The sequence below is a fragment of the Hibiscus syriacus genome, unplaced genomic scaffold (assembly GCF_006381635.1).
Source record: "Hibiscus syriacus cultivar Baekdansim isolate YM2019G1 unplaced genomic scaffold, ASM638163v2 tig00014444_pilon, whole genome shotgun sequence".
In the NCBI taxonomy this organism is placed as follows: Eukaryota; Viridiplantae; Streptophyta; class Magnoliopsida; order Malvales; family Malvaceae; genus Hibiscus; species Hibiscus syriacus.
The window spans coordinates 259,633-273,545 of record NW_024062326.1 but is presented as its reverse complement, the minus strand read 5'-3'; the positions used below and the strand labels follow the sequence as shown (position 1 = coordinate 273,545).

The window sequence follows — 13,913 nt, the reverse complement described above, 5'->3', positions numbered from 1 at the left end:
CATCTAACTACGAAGATGGTGTTTCCTATGTTGAGACAATGAACCTTGATGGAGAGACTAATCTAAAGTTGAAGCATGCCCTTGAGGTAACATCCTCCTGGCACGACGGAGAGTGCTTTAAGGACTTCAGAGCTTTGATAAAGTGCGAGGATCCGAACGAACATATTTATTCTTTTGTTGGAACATTGTACTACGATTGTCAACAATACTCACTTTCCCCACAGCAGATACTTTTGAGAGATTCGAAACTGAAGAATACTGATTATATCTTTGGTGTGGTTATTTTCACCGGACATGACACGAAAGTAATGCAGAATGCAACGGATCCTCCTTCTAAGAGGACAAAGATTGAGAAGAGGATGGATAGGATAATTTATGTCCTTTTCAGTACTCTGATTTCAATATCATTTATAGGGTCTTTCTTCATCGGAATCGAAACTAAGAAAGATATTAGTGGTGGAAATTATACAAGGTGGTATCTCCAACCAGATGAAACAACTGTATTCTTCGACCCCAGAAGACCAGCAATATCTGCATTTTTTCATTGCCTGACCGGCCTTATGTTGTATGGATATTTGATACCAATATCATTGTACATTTCGATTGAGATTTGCAAGGTTTTACAAAGCATTTTCATTAACCAAGATCAGGCTATGTATGATGAGGAAACAGATAGGCCGGCACATGCACGAACATCTAATTTGAATGAGGAACTCGGTCAAGTCCATACTATACTCTCTGACAAAACTGGAACTTTGACATGCAACTCGATGGAGATTGTGAAATGCTCGATAGCTGGCACTGCCTATGGTCGTGGCATGACAGAGGTCGAAATTGCATTGGCAAGGAAAAGAGGTGAGCAATTGACTGAACCAACGCCTATAGATGAATTTGAGTCAAAAAGATCTGTCAAGGGTTTCAACTTCTGGGATGAACGCATTATGAATGGGCAATGGGTACTTCAAGAACAAAAGGACGCCATACAGAAGTTCTTTTGGGTCCTAGCAACTTGCCATACTGCAGTTCCTGAAATAATGGATTCTGGTGAGATTATTTATGAAGCTGAGTCACCGGATGAATTAACATTTGTCATTGCTGCTCGAGAGGTTGGTTTTCAGTTTTCCGTAAGGAATCAGACAAGCATTCAATTGCATGAATTAGATCCCAAGAGTGGCATGATAGTTGACAGGTAACTTTTCACATCATGTTCTTAATCATTTTATTCATATTATCTGTCTAATCTCGGGGTAGAAAAAATTTCTATCTACATTTTCCGATTCATGTATCATCACTCTCAACAGTTTTGGCGGAAATAGACTAGTGTTTAAAGGGCAAATTATTCATTATGTGAACTTAATTCTGCTTTGTATGTGATTCTCTTTTGCAGAGTATACAACCTTTTTCACGTGTCGGAGTTCAGTAGTGCTCGGAAAAGGATGTCTGTAATCGTAAGGAATCCAGAGAACCAGTTGTTGCTCCTTACCAAGGGTGCGGACAGGTCAGAACTCGGAACCCACAATTCCTCATGCTGATATATTGTGGTTACATTTTATCAAGTTGTGACGGGTAATGTGGTATTTTCGTTTATCTCTGTGTATTCAGTGTAATATTTGAAAGGCTTTCGAAACAAGGTCGGGCATTTGAGGAAAAGACCAAAGAGCATATTCAAAGTCCGAGGCAAGGTTACGAACCATGGCTATTGCATATCGTGAGCTTGACGATGATGAGTACAAAATATGGGAAAAAGAATTTTTGAATGCCAAAACTTCTGTAACCGCTGATCGAGATGTTTTGGTGGATGAGTTGGCTGATCGGATTGAAAGGGACTTGATTCTTCTTGGTGCCACGGCAGTTGAAGACAAATTACAAAAGGGGGTCAGTTAAACTAGTTCAGAAATTACTGCAACTTTTTTTTTGAAAATAATTTCTGGTGAAACTTCCAAAATCACTGACCTATCTCAAGTCGCAACACTTGCTTTTAATATATAATCTTATTAATTTATATTGAAACATGCACAATATCTTGACAAAAGAACATAAGTGCCAAATTGTGTACATAAATCGGTCCTGTTGCTATGGTTTGTATAAACTGATATGTTTCTCCGTAAGTAGGTCCCAGCCTGTATTGACAAGCTTGCACGTGCCGGAATCGGAATATGGGTCTTGACAGGAGACAAAAGGGGAACTGCTATTAATATCGGGTATGGTAACAAGTTGAATCGAACTTATTGGCTATAGTTCAATGAATGCAAATGCTATAAATACTACATTTCCCCAGATATGCATGCAGTCTACTAAGACATGGAATGAAACAGATTGTGATCACCCTAGAGTTGCCGGAAATTGAAGCCTTGGTAAAACATGGGGATAAGGAGGCCATTGCCGATTTATAGACTACATTGTTCGAAAGTTATGTTAATGCAATCCGTATTGGGAATCTGAATCTGTCATTATTATTATTAGGCTTCTCTTGATTGCGTAAAGAAGCAAATACACGACAGAAAATCGCTAGTGGATAAAGAAAGTTCGACTGAGTTTGGTTTGATAATCGATGGCAAGTCCTTGACTTTTTCTATGGACATGACACTAGTAAATGATTTTATGGATCTTGCGATGAGTTGTGCTACCGTTATATGTTGTCGATCTTCACCGAAACAAAAGGCTGTTGTAAGCATCATTTTTACAGAATTGTGTATGCTATAGGATTTTCATAAAGATTAGCAGACATTGTAGTAATTGACATGACAGTAATTTGATGGAATTTTAATAAATGTACAGATTACAAGACTGGCGAAATCTGTTACGGGTAAAACAACACTAGCAATTGGTGATGGAGCAAGCGATGTCGGCATGCTTCAAGAGGCTGATATTGGAGTAGGAATCAGTGGAGTCGAAGGGATGCAGGTAAAAACATGTTTCTTTGTCCTCGTTTCGCCAATATTGCTCTTTGGTTTAAAAATTGGATTCCTACTTATTCGACTTCCAATACCTTCTCATATTTTTGTTTAGACCATAACATGTCTTCAAGCTATCCATCTGTGTGTCTTGTTTCTAACTTCTAATAACTATCTTGAATTGCAGGCTGTTATGGCAAGTGATTTTGCAATAGCTCAATTTTGTTTTTTGATGTTGCGGAAGACGGCTATCGGATAGAGAAAAATCACAACTGATAATTTGAAAAAATAAAAATGAAGATAAAAGAGACACAAAATTTACCTGGAAAACCCCTAAAAAATTTAGGGTAAAAACCACGGGCAACGGTAGAAGAATTTCACTATGAGAAAATAGGAATTACAACCTCTCTCGATCTACCAAGGAGAAAACAATGATAATTCTCTCTTGATAAAAAGGAGAAAACAACTCTCAAGAAACTCTCTAAATTCTCTCTAGTATTGGAAGAAAGCTAGAATGCTTTGGGATGATTTTGAAGCTAAATGAGCTAGGGTATTTATAGTTGAAACCTAAGGATTAATCTTGTAAATACCCTAAAGTACAATGATTAAATGTTGTAATTATCCCTTGCATAATTCAACAAAAAATAATAATTAAAAACAAAAGCAGCCGCCAGCTGCTTTGACTATTATTTTCAACAATCTCCCACTTGAAGATTTGATTGGAACAATCATATCTTCACACCATTCTTTCTACCTTGTACCTTTATGTTGCTTATATTTCTGTCAGGCCACAAGAGAATCGACACCAAGTAAATTTATCAGCGTTGATTGCCTTTGTCATGAAATCTGTTATGTTGTCTTTGGTATGAATCTTCTGCATATCTACTGTCCCTTCTTCAACCTTTTCACGAATGAAATGGTACTGAACTCGTATGTGATTTGTCCTTGAATGAAATGTTGGATTCCTTGCTAGATGCAAGGCGATTTGACTGTCACAAAACATAGAGATATACTCTTGATTGTGCCCAAGCTCCTCCAATAACATCTTCAACCAAATTGCTTCTTTACTGGCTTGTGTAGCTGCTACATATTCTGCCTCTGTTGTGGACGTAGCCACAACTGACTGCAATTTTTGAAACCCAGCTTACAGCTTCACCAACAACTTTGAACACATATCTTGTAGTAGATTTGCTTTTATCCAAATCCCCTGCATAGTCAGAATCTACATAACCATTTATTAGTAAGTTTGATCCTCCGTAACATAATGCAACATTTGAGGTTCCTTTGATGTATCTCAAGATCCTCTTCACTGTATTCCAATGCTCTTTGCCTGGATTTTCCATGTACCGACTAACCACTCCCACTGCTTGTGCAATGTCTGGTCTTGTGCATATCATAGCGAACATTAAACTTCCCACTGCTGATGCATACGGTACTCGAGACATCTCCATCCTCTCTTCTTCACTGCTAGGACTCATACTGGAGGATAATTGGAAGTTAATAGGAAGAGGGGCAGAAATTGGCTTACAATCTTGCATGTTGAATCGTGACAAGATCTTCTTTAAGTAATTTTTTTGTGAAAGCCAAATCTTCCTATTACTTCTGTCTCGGTGAATTTGCATCCCTAGAATCTTGTTTGCTGATCCCAAGTCCTTCATTTCAAATTCCCTAGCCAGTTGTGCCTTCAATTCTTCAATATGATCTTTGTTAGGTCCTACAACCAACATGTCATCCACATACAACAACAATATAACAAAATCGTTATCACCAGACCTCTTGAAATAGGCACAAGGGTCTGCATTAAGTCTGTTGTATCCAAGGCACATAATGAAGGAATCAAATCTCTTATACCAACACCTCGGCGCCTGCTTTAGACCGTACAGAGATTTGTTCAACCTGCAAACCAAGTTTTTTTTTTTCTTCAAAACCTTCAGGCTGGAGCATGTAAATCTCTTCTTCAAGATTTCCATGAAGAAAAGCTGTTTTAACATCTAGCTGCTCTAGATGTAAGTTCAATGTAGTACACATTGCCAAAACTACTCGAACTGTTGTTAGTCGAACCACAGGAGAAAATATTTCATTGAAATTAATACCTTCTTTTTGAGAATATCCTTTGACCACCAGTCTTGCACGATACCTCTCAACTTGATCGTCACCATTTCGCTTGATTTTGAAGACCCATTTGTTACCAATTGGCTTCCTTCCTTGTGGTAGTGGCACAAGGTCCCATGTATTATTTTTATGAAGGGCTTCAATTTCTTCTTGCATCGCCATCATCCAGAGTGAAGCATCTGAGTTGTTTATTGCCTCCTGGTATGTTGATGGCTCACCGTCCTCTGTTAAAAGGCAGTATGCAATATTACCTTCTATAACATAATCTGAGTGCCAATTGGGACGTCTTCTCACACGATCTGATTGACGAGTTGTTGGTGCTTCAGAACTCTCTGGTTCTTGTTCATCATGTGCTGGTTCTGCTTCAGAAGAATCTCCTTGTTCAAACTCCTTTTCACATTTATCTGTGTAGTCTCTGACTTTTCAGTGCTATCATCGTCTTCTTTTCTTTGTAGTTTATCCTCTACAAAGATAACATCCCTGCTGATGATCACTTTGCGGGCAGTGGGATCCCACAAGCGATACCCCAAGAATTTGCATTTCCTGGATTTTGGATCCAATTTTGAGATTTTTTGGGAGTTGTACATCACGTACACAATACTTCCAAATATATGGAGGTTTGAATAATCAACTGGTTTACCAGTCTACATCTCCATTGGTGTCTTCAGCTCTATTGCAGTTGATGGAGCTCGATTCACCAAATAAGAGGCGGTATTGACTGCTTCTGCCCAGAATGATTTTTCTAGGCCTGCATCCCTCAACATTGCTCTTGTTCTTTCTAACAAGGTTCTGTTCATCCACTCTGCCACTCCATTTTGTTGAGGAGTGTTTGCCACTGTGAACTATCTTTTGATGCCTTCTTTCCTGCAAAAGTCATCAAATTTTTCGCTTGTGTATTCTCTTCCATCAAATTGTCTTCAGCTCTATTGCAGTTGATGGAGCTCGATTCACCAAATAAGAGGCGGTATTGACTGCTTCTGCCCAGAATGATTTTTCTAGGCCTGCATCCATCAACATTGCTCTTGTTCTTTCTAACAAGGTTCTGTTCATCCACTCTGCCACTCCATTTTGTTGAGGAGTGTTTGCCACTGTGAACTGTCTTTTGATGCCTTCTTTTCTGAAAAAGTCATCAAATTCTTCGCTTGTGTATTCTCTTCCATTATCTGTTCTAAAACACTTGATCTTATTTCCATAATCAAGTTCCACCCGCGCTTTAAAGTTTTTGAAAGTTGAAAACACGTCTGACTTCTTCTTAATAGGGTACACCCAACATCTCCTGGAGTAGTCATCAATAAATGAGACAGAGTACTTTGCTCCGCCTAAGGATGTAACTGGTGCTTGCCATACGTCAGAGTGAACCAATTCTAGAACACTTTTGCCTCTAGAATTTGATTTGTTGAATTTCAACCGGTGTTGTTTACTTGTTATGCAATGGTCACACAAAGGAAGTGTTACCTTTGTTAAGCCTGGAAGTAGGTTTTGTTCCACAAGGACTTTCATTCCTTGTTCTGACATGTGTCCAAGTTTCTGATACCATAACATTACAAAATCTGAACCACATGAGGCAACAGAGGCTTCTGCTTCTAGCAAAGTCTCTCCCTTTAGCATGTACAAGTTTGCTGCTATCTTTTCGCCTTTCAGCACCACAAGCGCTCCACGGAACACCTTCATGATTCCTTTACGTGTTTCAATCTTGCTTGCATTATTATCCAACAATCTGTAGGATAATAAATTTTTCTTCAGGCCTTTCACGTGCCGCATATCTCGAACAACTTTAATTGTTCCATCATACATCTTCAATTTGATGGTTCACACACCAATGATCTCTAAGGCATGATCATTGCAACTATACACAGATCCTCCTGAGACAGGTTCATAATGATGGAACCATTCTCTTCTTGAGGCCATGTGATATGTTGCTCCTGAATCAATGAGTCATATATCTGTATATTTCTTTCTACCTTCCACGGTGGTTGACGCTTCACCGCACAGAACATCTCTATCATCTGAAGTGTTTGCGGTATTGACTTGTGGATTGGAGTTTTTATTGAGACTCCAACAATCTTTCTTCAAGTGACCCTTCTTTCCACAGTAGTAGCACTTTAAATTCTTCTTGCTCCTCGACTTCGATCTACCATGTTTATGACTGCTGCTTTGGCCACGTTCTGTTGATATCCCTCTCATCGTTGTCAACGCTTCTGCTTGTTACAGATTTACTTGTCTGTCTTCCTTGTTCTTGCGTCGATTTTCTTCTTGTAGGACAGCAGCTGCAACGTCATCGAAGACTAGACTGGTGACATTACTGTTTGTCAAGTGATGATGAGTTGATCATACGAATCCGGTAGACTTTAAAGTAGAAGTTCAGCACGTTCTTGTTCTCTTATTTTACAGCTTAAGGATGTAAGCTGAGAAAAATAAGGTGTTCAGTGTATTTAAGTGCTCCGTCACTGAAGTAGATTTTGGCATACGGAGAGTGTACAATTTCCTCTTAAGGAAAATTTTATTGTGCAACGATGTGGCCTCGTACAATTTGGTGAAATGATCTCATATCTCCTTAGCTGTCTTTTTCTCCTCGATGCTTGACAATACTTCATCTGCTAATGCTAGATGAAAGTTTGCCATAGCATTCCCGTCCATCTCGTTCCATTTGATGTCATCTGCGAAATCCACCGGCCTTTCATTGATAACCGCTAGACACCCGTCTTTCCTTAGGATGGCCTTCATCTTCAATTTCCACAATGAGAAATTTCTCCCATTGAACTTTTCAATGTCAAATTTTGTTGCCAAAGCTTCTATTATTGATAGCTCCTACTATTTCACTATCGTGAATAGTTCTCTAGAACTTCAAAGAATGGGTAATACCTTCTTATTTTCTTATGTTGGAGGATCCACCTTTTGGTGGCAACCACAAAGACAATAAGCAGATATTACACACTCAAATCTGGCTCGGATACCAATTGTTGCGGAAGACGGCTATCGGATAGAGCAAAATCGCAACTGATAATTTGAGAAAATAAAAATGAAGATAAAAGAGACACAAAATTTACGTGGAAAACCCCTAAAAAATTTAGGGTAAAAACCACGGGCAACGGTAGAAGAATTTCACTATGAGAAAATAGGAATTACAACCTCTCTCGATCTACCAAGGAGAAAACAATGATAATTCTCTCTTGATAAAAAGGAGAAAACAACTCTCAAGAAACTCTCTAAATTCTCTCTAGTATTGGAAGAAAGCTAGAATGCTTTGGGATGATTTTGAAGCTAAATGAGCTAGGGTATTTATAGTTGAAACCTAAGGACTAATCTTGTAAATACCCTAAAGTAAAATGATTAAATGTTGTAATTATCCCTTGCATAATTCAACAAAAAATAATAATTAAAAACAAAAGCAGCCGCCGGCTGCTATGACTATTATTTTCAACATTTGGAACGTTTATTACTGGAGCATGGCCATTGGTGTTACAGAAGAATATCGATGATGGTAAGATTGTTTTCTTCAGTTTTCTTATTGTTGCAAAGCTAAACTTAGATAATCCTATTATTTTGATAAATAGAGAAGATTGTCTTTGTCGCAGTTATTACCTTTTCCGGGAATAGATTAGGCAAACATTTAACAAAAAAATGAACATCAGTGCTGAAATCTTAGTTCTCTTTCTGGTCATTGCAGATCTGCTACTTTTTCTTCAAGAGCATCACTTTCGGATTCACTCTGTTTTGGTTCGAGGCCTACACCTCTTTTTCTGGCCAACCTGCTTATAATGACTGGTACATGTCGAGCTACAATGTCTTCTTCACTTCGCTTCCTGTAATAGCACTTGGTATTTTTGATCAGGATATTTCGTCCAGACTTTGCCTCAAGGTAAACAATTCCATATATTTATCTCATAGTTGCAATATCGCTCGTTTTTCCATATCCGGAACCGCTACCCGCTGTGCATATGAACTTAGACTGTCGATCTCTGTGTAGCATCCTTTATTATAGCAGGAGGGCGTGCAAAATCTCCTCTTCAACTGGGTCCTCATTCTTGGGTGGATGTTTAATGGACTTCTTAGTTCAATAATCATATACTTCTTAACAACCAACTTGATAATCAGTCAAGCATTCCGCAAAGACGGTCAGGTTGCCGATTATTCGATTCTTGGGGTGACGATGTATACATGTGTAGTTTGGACCGTAAATTGCCAAATGGCGCTTTCGATCAATTACTTCTCATGGATCCAGCATCTGTTCATATGGGGAAGCATTTCCCTTTGGTATATATTCCTGGTGGTTTATGGTTCAATCCCGCCGACATTATCTACAACCGCGTACAAGGTTCTTGTTGAAGCTTGTGCTCCAAGCTTTCTGTATTGGCTCACCACCCTTCTTGTTGTTATCTCCGCGCTACTAACGCTGCTTACCTATAGAGCATTTCAGATTCGATTTCGACCAATGGAACATGATAAAATACAAAGATGTAGGTCGGAAAACTTGGAATGTGATGTAGCACAAAGCAGACTTTTGGAAAGCTCAGAGACCCGGAATTCGAGTGAGTTGCCGGAAGAGGTTAGAATCAGAATAAATAGTTTGAAGGGAAGTTCGAGGCGAAATGACTCATAGGGATGTTTCTCTCTCTCGGCGGTTTTAAGCATAGGTGCCATGAGAGGAGCGCGAACACCAGAATTGCTTCTGCTCGACACAGGTGTGTAGACTAGGGATGTAAATACGATTTATGCAAGTCTTATTAATGCATAGGTATGATTTTAATATCGGACCTCACTGATATGTAACTTTTTTTGTTTGTTTGTCCAACTTTTGAATTTGCAATGAGTTTTCTTAGCAACCAAACATACTTTCCCCTAATTGGTTCATAGTTTACTTAGCAACCAAAAATAGAAACATGCAATCTTATCCTCAGACTTTGAGCTGAAAGTAAAATCGATTAGCACGAGAAAAAGAGGCTACTCTTAAAACTAATGAGTCTCCTATCGGATAGAAGGTAGCAGCTCAGAGGTGTTTTTTTTTTTGGCCCAATTTAGGCCAGGCAGAAAAATTAATTGGCTCAATAGGCCAGTTCAAAATTTATTTTGCGCAAATGTTACATTGTAGGGTAAACTTGTCACCACGAGTTTCAATAAAATATAATTTTTATTAGAATTCATTATTTGATTAAAAAAATTATTTTATTTGAACTCGTCACCTCGAGATAACAAATTTATTATGTATTGTAGCATTTGTTGTAGATTACAAAATAAATATAGTATCATATTGGGCCAAATAAATTTGACACCCTTGATATTGGGCCAAAAACCCCTCAGAGGAGTACATGCAAGCCCAACCCAATCTACCGAAGCGTCACATGCAATCACAGTCTAGTCCAATCCAAATGAACACATACAGTCCTAGCAGCGGAGGTGTAGGATAAGACACGTAATGTCAACAGCCATGTCCGTAAATCCTCGTACAAAATTTCATACAAAATATAACAACAATTATAATTACGTAACCAACTTTTCAAAACCTCAACACATTTTTAACCATCATAAAAATCACTGCTGAACATGACAACAATAACCTAAATAAACTTGGAGCATGAGTGGAACAGCATTTTGTCCTTTTTGCGAGAATGGCAATAACATGACAACATTATTAGGTACATGAAACACGAGGCATGCTATTCCAACTCTTTAGTTTTAAAATATTTGTGTGATTTTATTTTAGGCTTAATTAAACATGAGGTCCTCTTAATTTTAAAACATAAATATGATCCTTGAACTAATTCTACATAAACTAGAAGGGGAAAAAACTCAATTTAACCATTTAACAATAAAAACTATTGTTGACCATTTACGATGCTAATATGGTAGTTAGCATTGCTGATGTAGTAGTCCATAGTGTTAACATAACGGTCTATGGTGTAAATATGATAGTAGTATATGAATTATCCCAAAAAAATATGATAGTATATGATATATGGAGACGCGATAAAGGATTTAACTGATTGTTTTATGAAATTAAAGGTTTAACTAATTTTTATAGAAAGTTTAAAGGCTTATTTATTTTTAAGAAAAAGTAAAAATCAAGAGATTATTTGAATTTTAAAATATTTGAAATAAAAAATAAAATTTAAATATAAAAACTACCAAAAATAAAAAAATAAAAATATTAAAATAAAAAAGTAAAATCATTATTAAAAATTTCAAAAAAAATAAACATTAAAAATATTATAAACTATAAAATGATATATTATATATTATTAAAAAATTAGAATTTAAAAATATCTAAAAATGTATTAAAAATATAAACACTTTCATCCGAAACGTCTGTAATTGTCTCTCATTAGTCTAAATCTTTAGATGTCTCTTTATAAATACATTTAGGCATAAAAGCAATATAATTTAACATATGATCATATTCATATCATTTAAGTTATTATACAAGATAAACACATTTAATCATTCATATCATAAAGACACATAAGTATATTTTGACATCGAGAATGCTCAATACATATTATTTATCACAAACCTCATATGATAACACCTAACATACAAAGTGCACTTCCATTGTTGTTACGAATTCATATTTTTATGAAATTATGAACTTATATTCAATATTAAAAAATAAAAATTATTATTATATTTTTACTGAAAATATGTTCAACAAATAATAATATACTCAGGTTAATGAGACATAGTCAGAGATATTTTTTTTATAAAAGTATTAAATTTTTAAATACCTTTGCATTATTTGTAATAATTTATAACTAACCCTTTAATAGCTTCTAATATTTTTTTTAAAAATTTAATATTATTTTTAAATGATTTGTTTTTATTATATTTTGTATTTATTTTTTTATATTTTAAGTATTTTAAAATTTAATTTTTTTTGAAAATTAAACAAATCTTTACACTTTCTAAAAGAATCAATTAAATTTCGTTATTATTCTTCCTGTATTATCATGTTGACAATGTGTACCGTCACGTCAACAAACCACCAAATCAATATTGTACCTATCAAAGATGATTTTCATAGTTTGTCAAAGAGCCATGTTGAATTTTTTTCTTAGTTTAGAGATGGTATTGGGTACAAAATAAGTTTAGGGGCCAATTTTATTTTTTCAAACGTTTGAGGATATCAAGAACAATTAAGCCTTTGTTTTGTTATTAAATATGTTGACACTTTTACATGAACCAAACGATACGTATAACTACATCAGTTTCCAATAATAATTTGTAAGGGACTAGGAATTTGAAGATCCGCACAACTCACGGTGCTTGTTGGATCATTCATTTTTCTTTTGGAATAAACAAGAAATTTACTTGGAAGTTGGATCGAAAATGGCCGTTTTCAGAGGGAGGCGGTGGGTTAAGCAAGCAAATCCAGCCGTGCACGACGGACTGACTCTTAAACTCTACGCCATGGTTGATCGCCGGCCATCCAGCGGAGAACGAAACTATTTTAATTAGCTCTCCTGGAACAAGAATTTGGTGAGCTCCAAACGGCATATGCTGTGCTGAATTTCAATCATTAAATTACTGTCTTTTTTTCATCATTCCTCTTGTCATAGAAATCAGATAATTAAGTAAACTAAATATTTATCTCATTGTTCATCGGACTAAATAGGTTATAATAGTTATTGATAGTTCAATTTTTACTATTTAAATGAAGAGTCATAGTCGATGAAGAATTAATCATTGATCAGTATCAAAGTATTGTCTGTTTTGTGAAATGTTGAAGTTTCTATTTTAGAAATGTTATCTCTATACCTTTCGAAATTTCCTTGAAATCGGAACGTCAAGAGCATTTTAAAATTTCTCAAGGTTGTGAGACGCGAACATAGCATGGGTGGATCTGTAAAGCTTTATGGGTAGTCATTTTATATTTTTTTTCTTGAAAAATTACTAAATATAGTGTATTATAATAAAGAAAAAAATTATGTACACCTATTCTTAAATTTTTGACATGTATGACGCGAAAAGGGAAAAAAAACCGAACACTCAATCTTGAGAGCTTTGTGTTAGATGATGTGAATGGTAAGTTAAATTTGATTTATTTATTTATTTTAAATATTGACTAATTTTTTTTAACTATGTAGAACACTCATTGCTTTCTTATTTTTCAATCCTCATCTATTTTATTTTTTTCATACATAACTTAGCTGCTGTAATTTCTTTTTGAATGGATTGTTATTTTAGATTTTAAATAATGTAATTTTTTTAAATGATTTTTAATTTTAGGCCTCTAATTTTTAATTTTTGAATAGATCACTGAATTAATATAGTATGTGCGAAAATTCTTTACTTGAGATACAACACTCATAAAAATTAATTAAAATCTACACACTTTCAAATTAAAGGGTAAAATTTCGTCTCATCTTATCAGTATAACATATTAATTTGTTCCATTGTGAATGAAGATGTACGAGAGTAGAGTGCAAAATGTTGTGACGATGGTAGCAAATGGAGAAAGTTGGAGGGAAAACAAATGAAGGCCATAGCGTAGAATATGTGGACATAATCCGAAACTAAATCGTTTGAAAAGAACATGAGATGTAGCAGAAAACAGATGAAAGGGAGCCATGTTTTAGAGATAGGGTCTTATCTTCATCATCAACACCTAATGTTTTTCACCCATTCATCTCTTCCTCACCTTTGGGTTTGTTCCATAATATTGACAGGTGTTGCTCTCTTGATTGTTTTGTTTTGATGTGTATGTGGATGATGGGCATTGTATGCACGTGTAAATATATCATGGTAATAAATTGATGATCATACGTTTAGAAAAGAGAGAAATAAAATTTGATCTCCAACGTCCAAACCTCATCTACAAAGCAAGAAGCTCTCCTTCACCAGGCTTTCGTTTTCATTATCCGGATTCCGGGTCAAGAATCGTTAATAAAAACATTGGTATAAATCTAGTGTATT

At 35.8% G+C, this 13,913-nt stretch overlaps 1 pseudogene; it reads left to right on the top strand.

The window, feature by feature from the left end:
• The first annotated feature begins 653 nt into the window (after window positions 1-653).
• Window positions 654-9,621, top strand: LOC120207262 (annotated as a pseudogene).
• The last annotated feature ends 4,292 nt before the right edge of the window (window positions 9,622-13,913 follow it).